This window comes from Oryctolagus cuniculus, chromosome 11 (genome assembly GCF_051225735.1).
Source record: "Oryctolagus cuniculus isolate XC-2025 breed Fujian yellow rabbit chromosome 11, ASM5122573v1, whole genome shotgun sequence".
In the NCBI taxonomy this organism is placed as follows: Eukaryota; Metazoa; Chordata; class Mammalia; order Lagomorpha; family Leporidae; genus Oryctolagus; species Oryctolagus cuniculus.
Window position 1 is genome coordinate 108963205 of NC_142877.1, and position 18703 is coordinate 108981907.

The following is an 18703-nucleotide window of genomic DNA, read 5'->3' on the forward strand; positions in this document are numbered from 1 at the left end:
AAGAATTGGGGGGGGGGCAAAAAAATGCTATAAGCAAAGGAAAAAGCAGGGTCACAAATTTGGACCAATGACTGGTTTAGCAACCTGAAGAATTATTACAAGTATGGTGGGGATTTGTGGCGGCCAAGTCTGCAAATTCTTTCACATTCTTCGCGCAGATGGTAGAATCCAATTCCCCTAGACAGGCTGGCCCCAGTGATGGGCTGCTAGTATAACGTTGTGGAGACGACACTTTGTGACTTCCAAACCAGGACAGAAAAGGCGATACCGCTTCCCCCTGGGTCTCTTTCTCAGGCCTTGTGCGTTGGGAAGCCACATTTGAGAATTCCAGCTACCCTATAGCCACCAGGTAGGAAAGAGCTCATGGAAAGACCACATAGAAAGACCGAGAGATGCTTCAGGAACATAGCTCTTTGAGTCTTCCCAGGATCAGCCACCAAACAGACGAGGGTGAGAACATTCCAGTGACTCTTACTGTCTGCCTTCAAGTCCTCTAGCTCATGTCCCAGGCAATATTGGGTAGAGATAGGTTTCCGTTGTGGAGTCCTGTTCAATTCCTGACACAGAAGAATTTGTGAGCAGAATGAAAGGAAATTTTATGCCACTAAGTTTTGGGGTAATCTGTTACATAACCTTAGTAACTAGAGAAAGCTTGCTGCGAGATAAGGCAGAAAGACTTCTTGGTTGTTTATCAATCAATGAAAGACCTGAAATTCATGTTAGAATCGGGTTTTATTTGGTAATGGGAAACCATTGCTGGTTTCTGAGTAGAGAAGTGACATGATGACATTTTCTAAAATTGATCTCTAACAAATTTTTGTGAGGACAATTTTGTCTTTCCCTGAATCTTTGTTTGTCACTCGAAAAAGGAAGAGGAAGAAAGTAAGGAAGGATGTTCAGAACTAAGGGAGTGGATTGGAAACAGAAGCACTGATTTCTATGGATATCTTTCAACTCCTTAGAAATTTCAGGAAAAAATGAAAACAGAGACATGGTATGCAGAAAGAGCTGAGATCTACCATTAAGTACAAATCACTGGATTGAGACCAACGCTGTGGCTTAGTGGGTAAAGTTTCTGCCTGCAGTGCCAGCATCCCATATGGGCACTGGTTTGAGTCCCAGCTGCTCCACTTCTGATCCAGCTCCCTGCTAATGTACCTGGGAAAGCAGCAGAAGATGGCCCAAATACGTGGGTCCCTGAACCCACACGGGAGACCCACAAGAAGCTCCTACAGGGCTCCTGGCTTCGAATCAGTCTAGCTCTAGCCATTGCAGCCATTTGGGGGAATGAATCAGTAGAAGATTCTCATTCTCCCTCCCTCTCTCTCTTTCTCTCTTTCTCTTTTCCTCTGTGTGTGTGTATTTGTGCATGTGTGTGTGTCCCCTTCTGTAACTCTGCCTTTTAAAAAAATAAATAAATATTTAAAAACAAAACAAAATACCACTGATTTAGGTCCTGAGTATTAGACCAAAAATTCATCTTTTTTCCCTCACTTTCCATCAGATTAAGAAAAAGTAGATTGACAAGTCTTATATAATAATAATCTGGGGGCCAGTGCTATGGCTCACTTGGTTAATCCTCCGCCTGCAGCACCGGCATCCTATGTGGGCACTGGGATCTAGTCCCGGTTGCTCCTCTTCCAGTCCAGCTCTCTGCTGTGGCCCGGAGGGCAGTGGAGGATGGCCCAAGTGCTTGGGCCCCTGCACCTGCATGGGAATGCACCTGGCTCCTGGCTTCAGATCGGTGCAGCGCCAGCCGTGTTGGCCATTTGGGGAGTGAACCAATGGAAGGAAGATCTTTCTCTCTGTCTACCTCTCTCACTGTCTATAACTTTAAAAATAACAATAACAATAATGATAATCTGAATGATGTGAATGTATCCGTTGTTGTCACTCTTGCAGCCTGGATTTTATCCTCCATGCTACACCCTGCACTTGTTCACATCTGTCTTTTGTCATATTATCCCCTTGCCTAGAACACTCTGATTCCCTTTCTTCTTCCAGCTAGCTCATTCCTTGAGACTCAGCTTTGGACTGGCTCATTCATTCATTCATTCATTCACTTACAAAGTATTTCTGAAGAACCAAATATTGCACCAGACACTACATCAGGGACTGGAGCAACAGCCAGGAAGAAGACAGTAGTCCCTACCTGCGCAGGGCCCAGGGGTGGGGCTGGGAAGATGGATGCAACAGGATGTGTCAGTGAAACCGTGTTGAGATCAGTCTCTGCTGTGGAGCCAAGAAAGTGGGTGACAACTACTCCCAGGTTCCTAAGAGGCTGTGCAGATAGAATTACAAACAAGGTGATCAAAAACCAGTTTTATAACTCATGACTCCTCACCCACTCAAGGGTAGGAAGGGCTGGATTTCCAGAGGCCAGGAGAGACACAGCACACAAATAGCAGTGGAAGTCGTAGGACCGAGGTGCCTGGGGAAGGATGTCGGCAGGTTGAGAACAAAAGGATCAGTCATACTTTTCGGGGACACTCAAGGGTTCTTCGTCAGCTCCAGGGCAGATCCACAGAGAAAGAACTTGCAGAGACTGAGAAGGAACGACCAAGAAACATGAGAGAAAAGTCAGGACTTCGTGATGCACAGAAACGAGAGTTGTGTCTGTCGGAGAGGATGTTCAGACAACTCAGAGGTAATGGGACAGAGGACTGGGAATTCTCCACTGATTTGGCAACATGCAGGTTTTCCAGGAAGCTGCCCTGTAATTCTCAAATTAGCCTAAATGCACCTCTGCTGGGCTCCCTTAGCATCCTGGGTGCATTTAAGATCCTATTCTTTAGAAATTATCCATCAATCCTTCCTGTTAGACCATGGCTATTTACATTTAAATTAATTTAAATGAAATGAAATTCAGCACAGTGTTTGTTATTCACATTTCAAGATCCCAACAGCCTTTGCACTGAGCCTTTTGCTAGACGTTGTCCATCACCGCAGAAGGTGCGCTCAGTAGCGCGGCTCTGGTCTGTGGCATTGGTGATAACTCTACCACCTGGGAAAAATCACATTTCCCATCTTTCCTCTTCCTCCACTTCCTCTTCATTCCCAGAGGCCTCAAGCTGGTAGACTTTGCCCGCAGAGCTGAGACCCAGACTTCCAGGGAAGGAGCGTGGTTGGCTGCGAGAGGTGCTCTTCCAGGGGCATCCGGCTGTGAGGATGCAGAAGGATGAGGCGGGGAGCCGCCACACAATGGCCTTTGCTGCCTTTTCCCCTCCAGGCCTCCCAGTCTCTCTCTAGTGCCACCACCCTCCTTACCCCCTCCCATCAGCAGGGCCCTAACAGGAAGCCCTTAGCAATGGAGGAATGTTGCAGAATCTCCACCTCAGCATTACAAAACAGAGCCTGGACGGGTGGGTTAGGGGTGCAAGGTGAAATGTTAACAGCAGGCTGATCCACTGGGAAGCCGCTCCCGGCCACCCTCCCATCCACCTCGCTCCTGGGCAGAATTTTTGTCCACAGCACTTACTGCTGCCTAAAATCATGGTATATGTTTATTTGTGAGCTATTGTCGGTGTTCCCTCCTAGTTTGTAAGCTCCCTAGGGCAATGCCTGACTCATGGTAATTGCTCTGTATAACCAGTTATATTTTTACATGTACATTTTTTATTATATGTGTCACATATTAATCAGATGGTCCCTGACTTAAAATAGTTTGATTTAGGATTTTTTTGATTTCACAATGGTGTGCAAGTTTATCCAGAAACCATTCTGTTTTTCACTTTCAGTACAGTGTCCAATAAGATATGGGATACTCCATATTTTATTATAAAATAGATTTTGTGCTAGATGATTTTGCCCCAGTGTAGGCTGATGTCAGTGTTCTGAGTACATGTGAGGTAGGCAGCCAGGCTAAGCTGTGATATTGGGTAGGCTAGGTGTGGCTAATCCTGTTTGTCTTACCGTATTGTTAGGTTACAGCAAGTTTGTTGGAATGTAATCTACATAGTAAGTCAAGGAATATCTGTATTTGTTAAGTGTAATATACACATGCATATGTATGTGTGTGTGTATGTATGTGTGTGTGTGTGTGTGTGTGTTTCTTTGTGTCTCTGGGGTCTTCAGAATGTTTGTAGAAAAGCACGTTATGGAAAAGCTATGCATAGATTTCAAAGTTTTTCTGCACCAAACGAATCTTTTAATTCCATTTTCATGAACTTGTTGAAGTAGTATCCCCATACATATATTTAATCAAAGTAAACACAGCTGCCTCCTTAGGCTTAAACAACAGCTTAAATTCTCATTTTCTAAAGACCAAATGGGGATTCGTGACCAGGTGGCAATCTGGAACCTGGGTGCCTTCCATCTTGTCTTCCAGGGCCTCCACACTACCTGTACCCAGTCCCCGGCTGGGGAGAGTGTGAGGGACCACCAGTCATCTCCCTCCCGTTCTATTGGCCGGAGCCCTGGAGTGTGTCACTACCTCGCTGTACCAGGGACTGTGTGACCAGAGGAAAAGGAGAGAGATACCAGAGGCTAGTCCGTCTCGGGCGCACGGCCCCGTATCTCCGATCTCTCTCATTTCCACAGGATTCTGAGTGAGAAAGGCACTGTTCCCATTTTCTAGGCTGCATGACTCCAACTTTGGAAAGTTAAGCAGCTTTCCTAAAAAATCACAGTTGTTGGTGACAGAGCTGCAATTCCACTCGGCTTTGTTTGAATAAATCCAACCTCTTTCCATTGCATTTATGCTATTTTCCCCACCCCTGCTCTCCCCCAAAGGAAATGCTGATTTTTGCCTGTCTTATTATTAATCATAATAACTTGATGTAACTCTGCTTAATCAAACACTGGTTGTCATTTCAAAGATCTGGGTAGTCTTAGCTGATCCTCGGTCTGTCTTGGTTTGCCTTGGTTTGTTTCAGCTTAGTCCAGCTCTAGGAAAAAGTCCCTAGGTTTTCCTCAAGAACTTGTGCAGTCAGCTGCTGTGTAGATTTTAATTTTCTTTAAAGGAACACAGAGATCCTTTGCAATTTAAACGGAGATAAGGGAATACATTCCCTTCTTTATTTTTGCAGTTATCTCTATGATCTCTCTGACTACCTTGTTTACAAATATTTCCTGGTTTTCAGGCAAAACAAAAGAAAGAAAAAAGAAAAAGAAAGCTTGGCAGAGCTAATTTCCCTCCCAATTGGTGGTTTCTCAGCCAACCAACTTTCTGCCCTTTCAACCAATATTTTGATATTTGCCTACAGTGCTCTCTAATCAATCAGTGCACTATTGGGAAATGGCTGTGCCAACCTGTGCCAAATGCTCCGCCCCCAGGAAGCCTTTTAAATGTGTGGCACCAGGAGGTGGTCATTTGGCACAGAAGTTAAAACATCGCTTGGGATGTTCTCATCCCGTATTGGAGTGATTAGTTTCGAGTCTGGACTCCTCCACTTCTGATCCAGCTTCCTGCTGATGTGCCTCTTGGGGGCAGCACATGGTGGCTCAAAGTACTTGGGTCCCCGCCCGCAATGTGAGAGAGCTGGACTGAGTGTCTGTTTTGGTCTTCAGCCTCTGTTGCAGACATTTGGAGGAATGAATCAGCAAATATGAGCTCTCTCCCTCTCTCCCTCTCATTTGTTCTCTATCTTTAGGGGGAAAAAAAAAAGCCTGTCTGTAGTCTGTTTTTGTAGCTAGTCATGTTTGACAGATTTTATGCGTAAAAACAATGCTAAAAGCACTTTTTTCCTTTCTTTTTCTTTCTTTTTTTTTCCCTGTGTGTGTACAATCTTTTTGCCTGCTATTGCTTTCTTGTCTCCCAGCCTTGTGGCCCAGGCCTGGGTTCTGGCGCAGGCACAGAGATGGGAGAGTGGAATGTGCAGTGCCTTTCGGGATGGCCCCCCCACCCAGCTTAGACACCTGGTGAGGGCCACACAGAGGGGCACTCGTGTCTTCGTGGTGGACGCCCACACAGCGCGTTAAACAGTCACCAGTCCTGGGGAGGAGGCTGGTCAGGGGCTGGGGACATGCGCACAGTAGTTGCTAACTCTCTCTACCTTGCATCGCAGTCAGTCTTGAGGGTGGGATAAAGAGTTTAAGAGAGAGAAATATAAGGGCTGAGGGTCGAGCCTCCTCCAGTTTTTATTGCTGGTGAATCAGACATTTGCTTTTCCCTTCCTGTCTTAGGGAAATGGACTCAGAGGGCCCCAAGAGAAGGAGGTGACATCAGTTTTCCTGGCCCCGACTGATGGCCATGCCAGGCCCACCCTGGGAGCCCAGAGTTCACTGTTCCTCTCGGATCAGCCTTGGTTTTCAAAGGCAATCACCCCCAAAACAAAGGCCTCGCCTCAGACTCTGAGCTGAGCCAGTGGAGCTGAGAAGTGAGCAGAGCACCAAAGGTCAAAAAGGATCCTCTACTTGAAGAACAGGTGAGACTGTGGAGGGGTGGGCAGGCCTGGGAAGCAGAGGCTGGGGAGATGGAGTGAGGCAAGACACAGGATGACATCACAGACGCTCATCCGACCTCAGAGAATGGGTGAGAGGGGTGCCTGGGAGGCAGGTAGCACCCTGCAGCTGTAATTAGAGCCAAGCCAGGCCCTAGCGGTGGGGTCAGCCAAGCAGATGGGGCTGTTGTCCTGTGGGATGGCGGCCAGGAGGGCAAGGGCAGAGGCAGGAACAGGAGGACAGATCTTCCCTGGGCATTGAACTCCCAGCCCCAGGCTCCCCTTCCCCCAGCACACACACAGGGACACACAGTTAGGACCAGGCCAGGCTCTGGGGCCTGAGCCCAGGAGACCTTGTGGGAAGGGGCTGGGCAGGCCATGGGCTCCCACATGTCCTGCCAATCCGCACAGGAAGGCAGTCCAGGGTCTGTCAGCCCCAGACCCTGTGCAGCCCCGGTAGGTTCCCTGGCTTAGGAGGTGAGCACAAAGGCACAGGGTAAGCACCTGCTTTTCTATATGGAGGTAGTGTAGATGCCAAAAGGGCCCGGAGAATTGCGGAAATGAAGGAAGTAGGCCACACCTAGCAGAGGAAGGTCTGCATGCCACCATCAAGTTCACAGAGAAGGCACTTAGAGCTGAAGCAATGCCCTCTGCAGCAAGTGCCTGTTTCGGTTCTGGGCCCTGGAGCAAATCTCTCAGGACTCTCTATACCTAGAATTGAAGAGAACGCCTCAGCTCCCTTAGCGGGAATGATGAGTCTCCCAGCTTGCTTGTATCTGGGATGCCGAAATGAGCCATCCACTGCCGGTTTTGAAAACTGTAGAAGTGCCACTGAAGCAGTTCAAATCAATCCCGATGTTTGGCCAAGCAGTGCTGAATTTGTTCCAAGTCAATTAAGCTAACATGCAAAACAACACTTTATTTTTCAACAGTGATTTTGACCCAGTGATTTGACCCTATCTATCTGCTTGAGTCTAACTGACTGAGGTCACTTGGGAGGTTCTTATTCATGTCTCTGCTGAGATGCCACTTATCCTAGGCAGCTCTCCCTGGTCCTCGGGTCTGGATTACACACTCCTCCTACTTCCACCTCGGGTTGATTTCTGCTTGTTCAAGCATAATTTTCAAAATGTTAAAAACATGGCTCATACAAAATAGAACATGCATAGGTCAAAAAATAATTTTTGTTCATTTCATCAATAAAAGAAGTAACCAGTAAGGAGCATTGAGGGGCAGGGGTTTATGTATGCCATCAAGAAAGGCATTTTTAAAATCTTAGAGTAAGTTTACTGGCTTGGACACACAATTGGTTAATGTCTTACAGAGTAGTAAGCACTAATCTCTGGAGTGCTCTTTGATAGGACAGAAATAATTGAACTTCTGTTGGCAATAGATATTTGCACAATCCATTTTCAATAAAGGAATAGTGACTTTTCCAAAGTTAAAATATTTGATCCAACAATAGTAAGTCCAACGAAGACACACAGTTCTAGAGATTCGGTAACCCTTGTGGGGGTCTGCTGCTACCCCATGCTGCAGAGCGCTGCACCAAAAAGATATCCACTAATCCCTTTTGCCTATTTATAAGCTTCTGGAAAATTGTTCCTAATAGAATATTATGTTATTATTGGTTGACAATAATACTTACCTTCCAGTGAGGGCAAATGATTAGACAAATGCATTATCTGATGTGCTTGGTACTGAGAGGGAGGTCTTACTATTGGCCTTATTTTTATATATGAAACAGAAGGTTGGCTGAATTATCCTTCCCCGAATCACTCAGCTTGCAATCGAGTGGGGATTAGAACCTGGATCTGCAGGACTCCACCTCTGCGATCTTAGCCTCTCCAGCGTTTATCGCATGATGGTGAATGAGCTCACTTACTTGCCTCTCTTCTCATTGCACTGTGGGTTCCCTAAGGACGATTGAGGTTTCTTGCTCATTGTTTTTCTCCAGGTGCTTATTGATGTACGTACCACTTAGTGTGCTCTCAGTGTTTCTTTAAATTAAAGTAATTATGTGAAAGCAGAGAATCTTATTCCAATTCTGATACATTTTGTATTAGTTCTATTATCTTCCTTGGGCGATTAAAAGGTTGCATATATTCCTTATTTTCACCTTTTTTTTCTTTCTTTTTAAAGATTTATTTATTTATTTATTTGAAAGGCAGGGCAACAGGGTTGGGGAGCAAACAGAGGGACAGAGAGAGACAGAAATATCTTCCATTCGCTGGTTCAATCCCCAAATGACCACAACATCCATAAGAAGTAGGCCAAGGCCAGAAGCCAGAAACTCCATCCTGGCCTCCATGTGGGTGGCAGGGGCCTAAGCACTTGTGCCATCTTCTCCTGCCTTCCCAGGTACATGAGCAGGATGCTGGATCAGAAGAGAGCAGCCAGGAGTTCAAACTGGCGCTCAGTATTGTATGCCAATGTTGAAAGGTGAGGCTTAACCTACTGCACCACAGCACTGGCTGTTCACCTATTTTTTCATCAGTAATAATGTTTAGTAAAATGGTGGGGGCAGTAACTAGTATGTTGTCTACCCATCTATAGATTTATTTATAAAAGAAACATTTGTTGAGTACCTTTTAAGTGCCAATCATTGTAAAAGGCAGTGTAGAAATGGCTCCTCTACTAAAATGCATCTTTATGAAAAGGAATTGGGTCTATCTCATTTAACTCATGTTATCTTTAGCACTTGGCAAAGAGCCTAGGACATACTAGGTACTTAATCAGTAGCTACCAATTTAGTGAAGGAATAATTGTTGAATGAGATTGGACTGCAAATTCATGATATTTTGATGAGACATTTCTTAAATGTCCCAATTAGCAAGCATCAATCTAAAAAATAGTTCTCCTAATAAAACATCAGTTACAACTTTTCAAAATGTAAATGAGCCTTTCTTATTGCTATCCTCTGAATGTTTACTCCCAAAATTCCTGTGTTAGGAGTTGATTAAACCCTGAGGGTAGAACCCTCATGAATGGGGTTAGTACCCTTACAAAAGAGGCCCCAAGCAGCCTCCTCTGTCAACTCCTTATATGCATTATCTCTTTCAACTCCAACCAACTATGGGATATTTATTCTATTCAAGGTTCTTAGTGGCAAATAATGGATAGCCATTCTGAATTGGACCACAGTCTTAGTTGCTCATAGAATTGAGACCACCAGGTCGTGGTTGCTCATGGCATTAGTGATCTTTAGGCTGGGGAACAAAGTTGGGGAAGAGCTAAAGGAAGCCAGGCACAGCTAAGACCACGCCACAGGGATGGTGTGGCTGGTGCCATCAGCACTGGACGCCACCACTGCAGGCCTTTGGAATCATCCCTACCTTCCTGTGGGGGTCAGCATGGAGCAGAATGTGCTTCAGTCCCTTGCCCACATTATGGCTCTCAGAGTTGGCAAAAAGAGAATATTTTCCAGATTCTGCAATAAAGTGTTAATGAGATCACCCTCATCCCCACTTTGACCTCTGTAACAAAGGGTAATAATGCAACTATCGCTGGCGAAACAGATCACCCAATGGATGGTCTTCATGACATCATCATCTCTGTTTCACACCTGTGACGATAAGGTCATATGTACTTGTATGAGTGATGGAACTTGAACCCTCCCGGTCATATGAATCCAAAGCCCACTCCCTTCCCACGATACCACATTGCCTTTTTATATACAGGTAGTTTGTACTTCAATTGATTTGTTCTTTGAAAAAAACTGATATTCAGATCAATACTTGTACATTTATTAAGTTTTTCAAAATTTACAAGTGTAATCACAGCTGCCCTCCTTTAAATAAATAATTCAGCTTGAGCATTAAAATTCACTTGTATAATTATGTTGTACCCAGCCTTTCATGGGCTTGCTGATTATGTATTCGCAGATGTCTCTGTAGCACAAACAATGTCCTAACCTGGAATCCATCTCAGGACATTGGCCAGATGTGTCCAATGTGGCTCTTAACTCCAGATTTTCTCAGTCCAGATTTTGCCTTGCTTTTTTTCCACCTTACTCTGGCTATTTCTATAAATGAAACATAAAGAGTCTCATATTTTAGGATACTTGGCAGCATTCCATTCTCTTTGCTTCCTGGAAGGCACAGCCACCCCAGGACATGATCCAGGCACCCTTCTGGAACGATGGAATGTGATTATAAATACTTCGGGTACTTAGTTGGTACAGTGCTGGTATGCTTGTTGACATGTTGTTATGGAAATTAGATAATTACACCAATAGGTAATACTTGCATTTTGTATGTGACACTGCGTGTGTGTGAGTGTGAATTGTGAGTATGTGTGCATATTTGTGGAGAGAAGCCATGGAATGAGTTCTTCTGGTTTCTATTCTTGACATGCCAACTCACTGAGTCACTACTACTGAGTACCTCTTTGGTTGGTCATAAATCCTCAATGCCCTGGGATGAGTACAGCACCTTCCACCAGAATGCACATGAACTCAGGTAAAAGCTACTGTACATGCATCTGAATGTTCAGGGCTCTCAATGTTTCATCTTCAAAAGACAGTACCATTATTCAAGCTCCGTATCACACTGGGAAGGACACGTGTCCTGTTTATCATCAAAGAAATGAAGGCCTTAGGTCAAAGATTGCGACAAAAACATTTTTTAAGTGAAAGTCAAGTCTGTGTACCTTGGTAACTAAAAGAGGGGGATGTGGGGGATTTGATGAGAACTACTTAGAAAACAAGGATCGCAGGTGGGCATTTAGCACAGCAGTTAAGACCCCCCTTTGGATGCTTATATCCTTAGATTTGAGTTCCAGTTCTTTCTGATTTTGGCTCCCTGTTAATGTGCACCTTGGGAGGCAGCAAGTGATGACTCAAGGACTTGGGTCTCTGCCATTCATATTGGAGACTCAGATTGAGTTCCCGGCTCCTGACTTTGTCCTGGCCTACCCTTGGGTGTTGGGGGCAGTGAACCAATAAATGTAAGACCTCTTTGTGTTTCTATCCCTTTCAAATAAAATATACAATTCAATGGCTTAAAAAATCAATATTTCCCCACCCAACATAAATACTTTTGGCACAGAGGGGTCTTTTGTAAGTCTATTTCTTTATGTACTTTACATGAAAAGCTCCATTAGATATCAGGACTTTCTTAAATATGAGTAAAAGATAGGAAAGTTATTTATTGTGTGGAGCCTACCTCCACTAAGATAAATTCTGCATGACCTACCAATGATAAGAGTAGTGTAATTGTAAGGGAGCATAAAATTAACACGAGTAACATAGGGACCAATAAATTCTCACAAAATAAATAAGCTATTTGAATGTATATAGAATAAATCAGTAATATTTCCCAACTTGCCCTTCTAAACAGGTTGGAGGGCATCCTTTTAGTCCATTTCAAGCATCCAGAGTGCACACATATTTTCTCTAATGTAAGCTGTCTCTATCATAAGCGGTTTCACCCCATAACCGTTGTTCTAGAACTCACATTTTTATGATGTATCTGAAGAGTCTCATTTCTTGATCTTCCCTATATGTCTTCTGGGTTTTGCATCTTATCTTAGAAGCTCTATCCATCCTATTGGGCATCATAGCTCATTTTAAAAGTGAAGGCCTGGAGCTGTGGCACAGTGGGTTAAGCTGCTGCTTGTAATGCCCATATCCCATATGGGTTCTGGTTCATGTTTCAGCTGCTCCACTTCTGATCCAGCTCTCTGCTAATGCTCCTGGGAAAGCAGCAGAAGATGGCTCAAGTCCCTGGGCCCCTGCACCCACTTGGCTCCTGGCTTTGGCCTGGCCCAGCTTCAGTCATTGGGGCTATTTGGGGAGTGAACCAGCAGAGGGAAGATCTCTTTCTCTCTGTCTCTTCTTCTCTGTCTCTGTGTGTATGTGTGTACCTCTGCCTTTCAAATAAATAAATCTTAAAAAAAAAAAAAAAGTGAGGGCCTATATGTGCATCCTGATTGCCTCCTGGTTGGGAGATGTGGTAAGAGGATGACTGTCTGGGGCAGGGGACCAAGCCATCAACTCTTTGGCCTCCCATTGGTGCTCCTTTGAGCTTTAATTCTCCCTGGCCACTCCCACATCCTGCCCACAGTTGTCCTCCCTACTGGTTCTCATTATTCTTTTTGCTTCCCATGAGACAACAGTGGTGTCCAGGTGAGTGGAAGGGGTTTATGGGGGAGTGGGGGAAAGTTTGCCTTTTAAATATGGGACAGGGTCAGGGTCTTGGGCAGTGTCTAAATATGGGATGCAGGCTACTGGGACAAGAAATAATCTCCAGGTTTATGCTAATTCAGTTCAGAGGCATCAACAGAAAAGCTAGTTTTGGTTCTTTGGAAAACTGATCAAGAATTAATTAATAGTCAAAAATGGTCAATGACCTAAATCTGCCTTATCTTAAAGACCAAAGGAAATAGGTAGTAGCTAATTTCTGAATACTCAGTGATTGATTTGCTAGTATGTGTATTAGCCAGATTCTTTATCTTCCTTCTGCTCTGTAGTGCATCCCCCTCTCACCTGCTAACTGATTTTTAGCTCTTTTTCTAGCACCTTAATCTTAAGGACAGGGGAGAAAAAAAAGAGGAGGGACCCCATTTAATCTTTCCTCCTTCCCCTCCCTCTCCTCCTCCTCTTTCTTCTAATGGAGTCACATCCTACATGAGGGTTTAGGCTCTACAGGGAGAACACTGAATCAAAATCATGTGCAGTCAAAATTACTCTTGAAAATTTCTTAAATAAGCCGTAACACCTGGGATATACCCAGTTGTCTTTGCTTGTTCTCCTTCAGTATTGAAACAGATATATGTTTCTTTAACTGAATATTGATGAAATAATTGAATTGCATTTGGGGGCAGGTTAAGGGCAAACAAATACAATTAAACATTTGACTTATTCTGTGTGGTGAAATTAGAATCATTTACACAATTTTTAGGGTCCAGTGCAAAAGTGAAAAATGCAGTGTCCCTTGTTTACAAAGTTATTAAGAATTTCAAGAGAGTACCAGAGGAACATTAAGCAAAGCATGATGGAGTTCTTCCAAGGGTGGGCTCTCATGTACTTGTACAGTCTGCATGTCTGTGAGGCCAGCCCTGGGTAAAAACCTTAGACTATAATGAGAAGCTTGGCAACTCATATCAGTGTAGGAGGAGAAGCTTCACAACTCCCCCAGACAGAAACAGCAAAAACATCGGCAGCATTGAAGTCATCTGCTGTGCCCCTGGCCAAGTACTGATAGCTGTATCTGTATTATGTTCAGTCAGCACAGGGGTTGGGCATTTGACCCAGCGGAGAAGAACACCTTCCTGCTAATGCAGACCCTGGGAGACAGCACTGATGGCTCAAGTCACTGGGTTCCTGCCACACATGTGGGAGACTTGGATTGAGGTCCCGGCTCCCACTTTAGCCTCAGCCCAGCTCTGCTTGCAGGCATCTGAAGAAGGAACCAGGAACCAGATGAGATTTCTCTCTCTCTGTCTCTGTCTCTCTCTCTCTCTCATCAAATAAAGAGGGGGTAAAAATCAGCATAAGGTGCAGCTCTACTACACAGGTTAAATAGTTGAGAGGTGGCAAATCCACATTCCAGTTACCTTTATGAATTTTCTGATTTTTTTCCCCAAGGATTCATTGTAATATAAAACTCAGACTTGAGATGTGTACAAGAAAAATGAGTATTTCCATTTCTTCACTGAGTAAAAACTTTGCTATTTCCCTTGCCTTTTGCCAAGGGCAATCAACTAAATTCAGGCTATCATGTCACTTATGGGGAAAACAAACCATATTGCCAGGAGTACTCTTAAGTAGTTCCCAAAAAGTATATTAGACTAATAAGGTGTAGTAAGACATCTTTTTCAAATAAAATGCCAATCACTTTACTTGCTAAAGAGGTTGCCTTTACAGACATTGTTCCCTCCCAGAAAGTCATAAACACAACCTGACCAGGGAGGATTTTATTCGATGACTGCTGAGCGCTCTGAATAAGACACAAGTGTTGTTTGTAAAGGAGCCGTCTTATTTCACAGCACTCTGCTTTTTTTTCAAAGCATACACAAGCCAGGCAGACAGCAGTTAGGGAATTCACCAAAGGGCACTGAGATCCAGAGTTATTTACCATCAAAGTAACAGAAGACCGTATTTGCAGAGTCGTCTTTTGGTCCTGGCTCGGGTCTCTGATGTTACCTCCCCCAAGGCTGTCACCCCCACCACATGCTGAAGCTTGACTCACTTGCTTTGACAAAAATTGTTTCCTTGTGGCTTTGGGAGCCACATACTTGAGCTTTCAAAGCTGTGATCACCCAGCTAGGCTGGACAACTACCCTGACTCATGTTCACCTGCTCCAGGTTACGCTGTAGCAGAAAACAATACTTAATATGTTCCTGCAAAGCAACGCTGTAACATGTCACTCTCAGAGTCACCAGACGTTTGCAGGGTATTTTTGGCTGACGTTTCTAGTATGAGGTTTTGAGGGCGATGATGCCAGTTGTGTGGTGGTTGCTATTCGGCAAGCATTGAGACGGAGGCTTCTGTCATCCCAATGGCTTGTGCTAAGAAACAGCAGAGAAATAAGGTTATCTTTTTAGGAAAGACACTGGGAGGCAACAACACTTTTGTCTTTAACCTCTGCACGTGTATGGAGCTACCCATTTTAGAAGAGAAAGAGTGGCCAAAGGCGATACAGACACAAATGTATCCAATCAGCTGCTAAAGTTGTTCCAGGTGGTTTGCCAAATAGTTGCAGTAACTAACACTTACTGAGTGCTGACCTTCTCAAATGCTCAGCACTTCGCATGCTTTACAAGAACCAATGCCACAGCTATCATGGTTATCGCCATTGACCGAGACCTCATGGGTGGTGAATGTATGGCAGAATGTATCTGAACTCAAGATGCGTCCACATTGTCACTACTGTGCCACTGGCTCTGTACCTGCTTTGTCTGTTGCCCGTGGGGAGTTATATATACATATATAATTTTTATATATGTATATATATACCGACTCGCACCTGCGCTGCGCCGCGGGCGGCTCATTTCCGTGCGCCCTGAAGCAAGCCCACGGAGCAGAGCAGAAGGCCCGGCCGCACAGGGCCCCTCTCGGGACCGCTTATTTACATTAACCCACTTGGAAACATGGAGACCGCGGCTGCCCGGAACCCTAGAGGAAGTTAAGACGCTTTATCTTCTGCACGCACACACGGTCTCCACAGAGCCCGGGTGGGCGTGGCCCCCAGGAGCTAATCGTCCCACTCCAGGTGCAAATCTGGACCCGTGTTTACGTGGCGGTGCTGACACGAACGTCGACGACACGGTTGCCCTCTAGCAACGCGGTCGGTTCGGTTGTCGCTGGTGTGGACTCGGGGTGACGGTGGGCATCCAGTTGGGATCGCCCTGTCTAGAAGAGGGGTGTGCGGCCTCGAGGAGCGCCCCATGAAGAAAGCAGATTGCATCGCCGTCCACGACCGGGGTGTGGGGTCGGGGGTCCGGGAGCCCAGCGGGTCCTGCCCTCGTGGCGCCCGGAAGTCCCAGTACCGGCCGCTCCGCCAGCCCCGCCCCCTGGGCCCCGGCTCCACCCAGCCAGGCGGGCCCCGCCCTGCCCTCCTTCCCCCCCCAACGCCCCGCCCACAGTGGGCCCGGAGGCCCCGCCCCCGATGCCGGGAGCCCTGGGCGGTGCGGCTGCCCCAGTTCCGTAAACAGTTTTATCTCCGCCCCTAGCAGTCTTGGACTGCACCACTCGCAGCGTGTGGGGGGGTAGTCCCTCTCTCACCAGAAAAACCCTGCAATACAAGCGTTCTCGACCTCTCTGACCAAACACGAGGGAAACGATGCCATGTGTCGGTCGATTCTTTGAGAACTCAGCCATCAGGCCGCAGGGTCACAGAGTTCCCTGCTCCGCCGCGCCGTCGTCTCCCCCCGCTCGCCTGCTTTGTGATGGCCGCTCTGTGGCTGCCTCTTTAGAGTGCCTCAGGGCCCTTTAAATACCGCGTGGAGGGAGGGGGGGGAGGAGGGCGGAGGGGCTGGAGGTTGTTGGGCTGATGAGTTTCTGAGGTGCTTGGTGAAGGGACACCAGCGACCCCTGAGCCGGGGTCAGTCGCCCTTCTCCTCCCGTCTCTGCGCCAGATCCGGTGTGTATCCGTCCCTGGGGAGGGGTCGCCGTCTCAGAGGGGACGGGCCCGGGCCGGCGGAGGGGACGCTTCTACCCCGGGCAGGCCCCGTCTCGGAACTCCGTCCTGAAACGGCCAGGGCCGATCGAGCCCGGCTGCGCCTCCCAACCCCGGACTCCTTGTCGGACCTCGAATCGCCGCCCCGCGCGAGAGTGGGGTGCCGGCCCCTGGTGGCCGCGGGCGTCGGGGCCCGGACGCGCAGGGGACCGCTTCGCCGCGGTTTGGCTTCTGGCTGGGCCGGTGCCAGCGACCGCTCCGCGAGCGGCTGCCCACCGCCTGGGTTCCAGCACTGGGACCTCCTCCCCCTCCCCCTCCCCCCACCCGCACCCTCGGCCGGGCCGGAGCGGGACTGGGCCGGGGTCGGGGCGGGCCGGGCTGCAGCTGGTGTTTGGGGTTTGTTGCTGTGGTTTCCCAGGCGCTGGGCTCTGCCTCCGCCGTCCCCTCCCCCTCCGGCGAGGGTTTGTTTTGACAGGAAACGTGGTGCAGCCGGGGCGGAGGGGCGGCCGGAGGGCGTGGGCTGGGGGTGCGGAGCAGACCTGGGCTGGAGCGCCCGATGGCTGGTGCTTCCCGAAACTGCCGCTCTGGCTGGCACCACTGGGGGGGGTTAGGGCTTTGATGGGGGGGGGGGGCGGCGCGTGGATTTTGTGTTTCCGTTGGTGTTAAGAAAAATTGTTCCTTTAGACCAGCGATTTCACAATGATAAACTCTCCTTTTAAATAAATGTATTTAAATGCAAAAGTCTAAGTCAGATGAAAATGTTGGTAGAGATGGAAAGGGGGAAGCGGTTGTGATGAGTGGTTTTCAGATGGCTCAAGTTTGCAGAGTCTGAGTGCTCCCTCGGATGGTTGTCCTGCGACCTGAGCGAGGAGGAAAAGCGCCCGACCGAGCCAGGAGCGGGCTCCTCGCACCCGCGGTTCAGGCACCTTGCTTTTCCACCCGCCAACCCCTGATGGGGTTCTCAGCGGTTCCCACTTTTAGGAGGCTCCGGGCCGGCCTCCCTGCCTTTCCCTCTTTCTTCCCGGGATTTCCCACGTCACCTGGCAGCCAGGAGAGGTGGCCTGTCCTGCGGTGGCCTAGGGCTGAAGGTACCCAGTCATAGGTGGAAGTAGCTTCCGTGGCCTTCTGTAGGGGACAAGCGTCCCAGAGGGGAAACACAGGTACCAAGCCAGGCCGACAGAGTGGAAGGAGCACGCTTTCCCGGGTGAAAATGCCCAGAAGTCCTTCTCTGATTCTGGTAAAGCCGTGTGGAGGGTGGACTTCTGCTCTTTAGACAGTGACTGGCTTGTTGGTCTCCGTCTGGCTCTTTGTTGCTTCTGATTTGATGAAGGCCAGCATTGTCTAGCTGAATGGCACAGGCACCTAGCTCTCTGACTACGGTTGTTGCTTTGCGCGGTGGAATGACTTTTTTGCAATGCTGGGTGGACTGTTCTAAAGCAGTACTTTGCAGAAGGTGGAAATTTTCCACGTCATCTGCGGTTTTTCTTCAGAGTCCCGTCTTACTCCTCTGCAGTACACATACGTGAATGTTTTTCCTTGCACCTGACCTTGATAGTCTCAAAGAGTGGTGTCCACTAGATGTTTCTTGAAATTTCTGTTTATGACCTAACTTAAGCAGATGGATTCCATTTTTCAGGGCTCTGCTGGATAATCTGAATAATTCACTCCAAAATGTTTATGACTCATACCAGCTGTGTGCAATTAACCCTTGTGGTAATAATATTTGGTCTCCAACTAAGAATTTTTGCAGTGCACAGAGGCTTTAGAGTCACTTTAGTTGGTGGAGCGATACAGAGCTATTTTGGACTCTCAGATGTGTTCTTTACCGTATAGTACTGGAGCAGCCATCCCACTGCCGAAGTGCAGTGTCCACGTGGTGATGGGTAGGTTGCTTTGGCAGAGTAGGAGTGGGAGAAGTGAGCAGCACATCAGATTTTCCCCAGCTGTCTAGTGCTGGTAGGGTGGGCTTGAGGACTGCACTGCTTGGGTTTGAGTTGTGCCTCCTCACTGCTGTGAACGCTTGGGCAAATAATGCAACCTCTCTGAGCCCTAGGTTCAGCAGTACTTTAGATGACAAAGTTATAATGAGGATTCAAGGAGATAAAATACTTAGAGCACTTATCCGAAAACAGTCACTGAGGGCAGATGATTGAGGTCATAATAAGCACTCAGTGACTATTAGATCTAATTGTTACTATTTG

General features: G+C 47.1%; 1 protein-coding gene across 2 annotated transcripts in view; it reads left to right on the forward strand.

The window, feature by feature from the left end:
• Positions 1-16344: 16344 nt before the first annotated feature.
• The window catches only part of TCP11L2 (t-complex 11 like 2), a 45930-nt gene continuing 43571 nt past the window's right edge, over positions 16345-18703 (forward strand). For both annotated transcript variants that reach the window (XM_002711428.6, XM_089307580.1), the window contains exon 1: positions 16345-16466. The gene's annotated coding sequence lies outside the window, so the exon portion shown is untranslated. The remainder of the gene's footprint in view (positions 16467-18703) is intronic.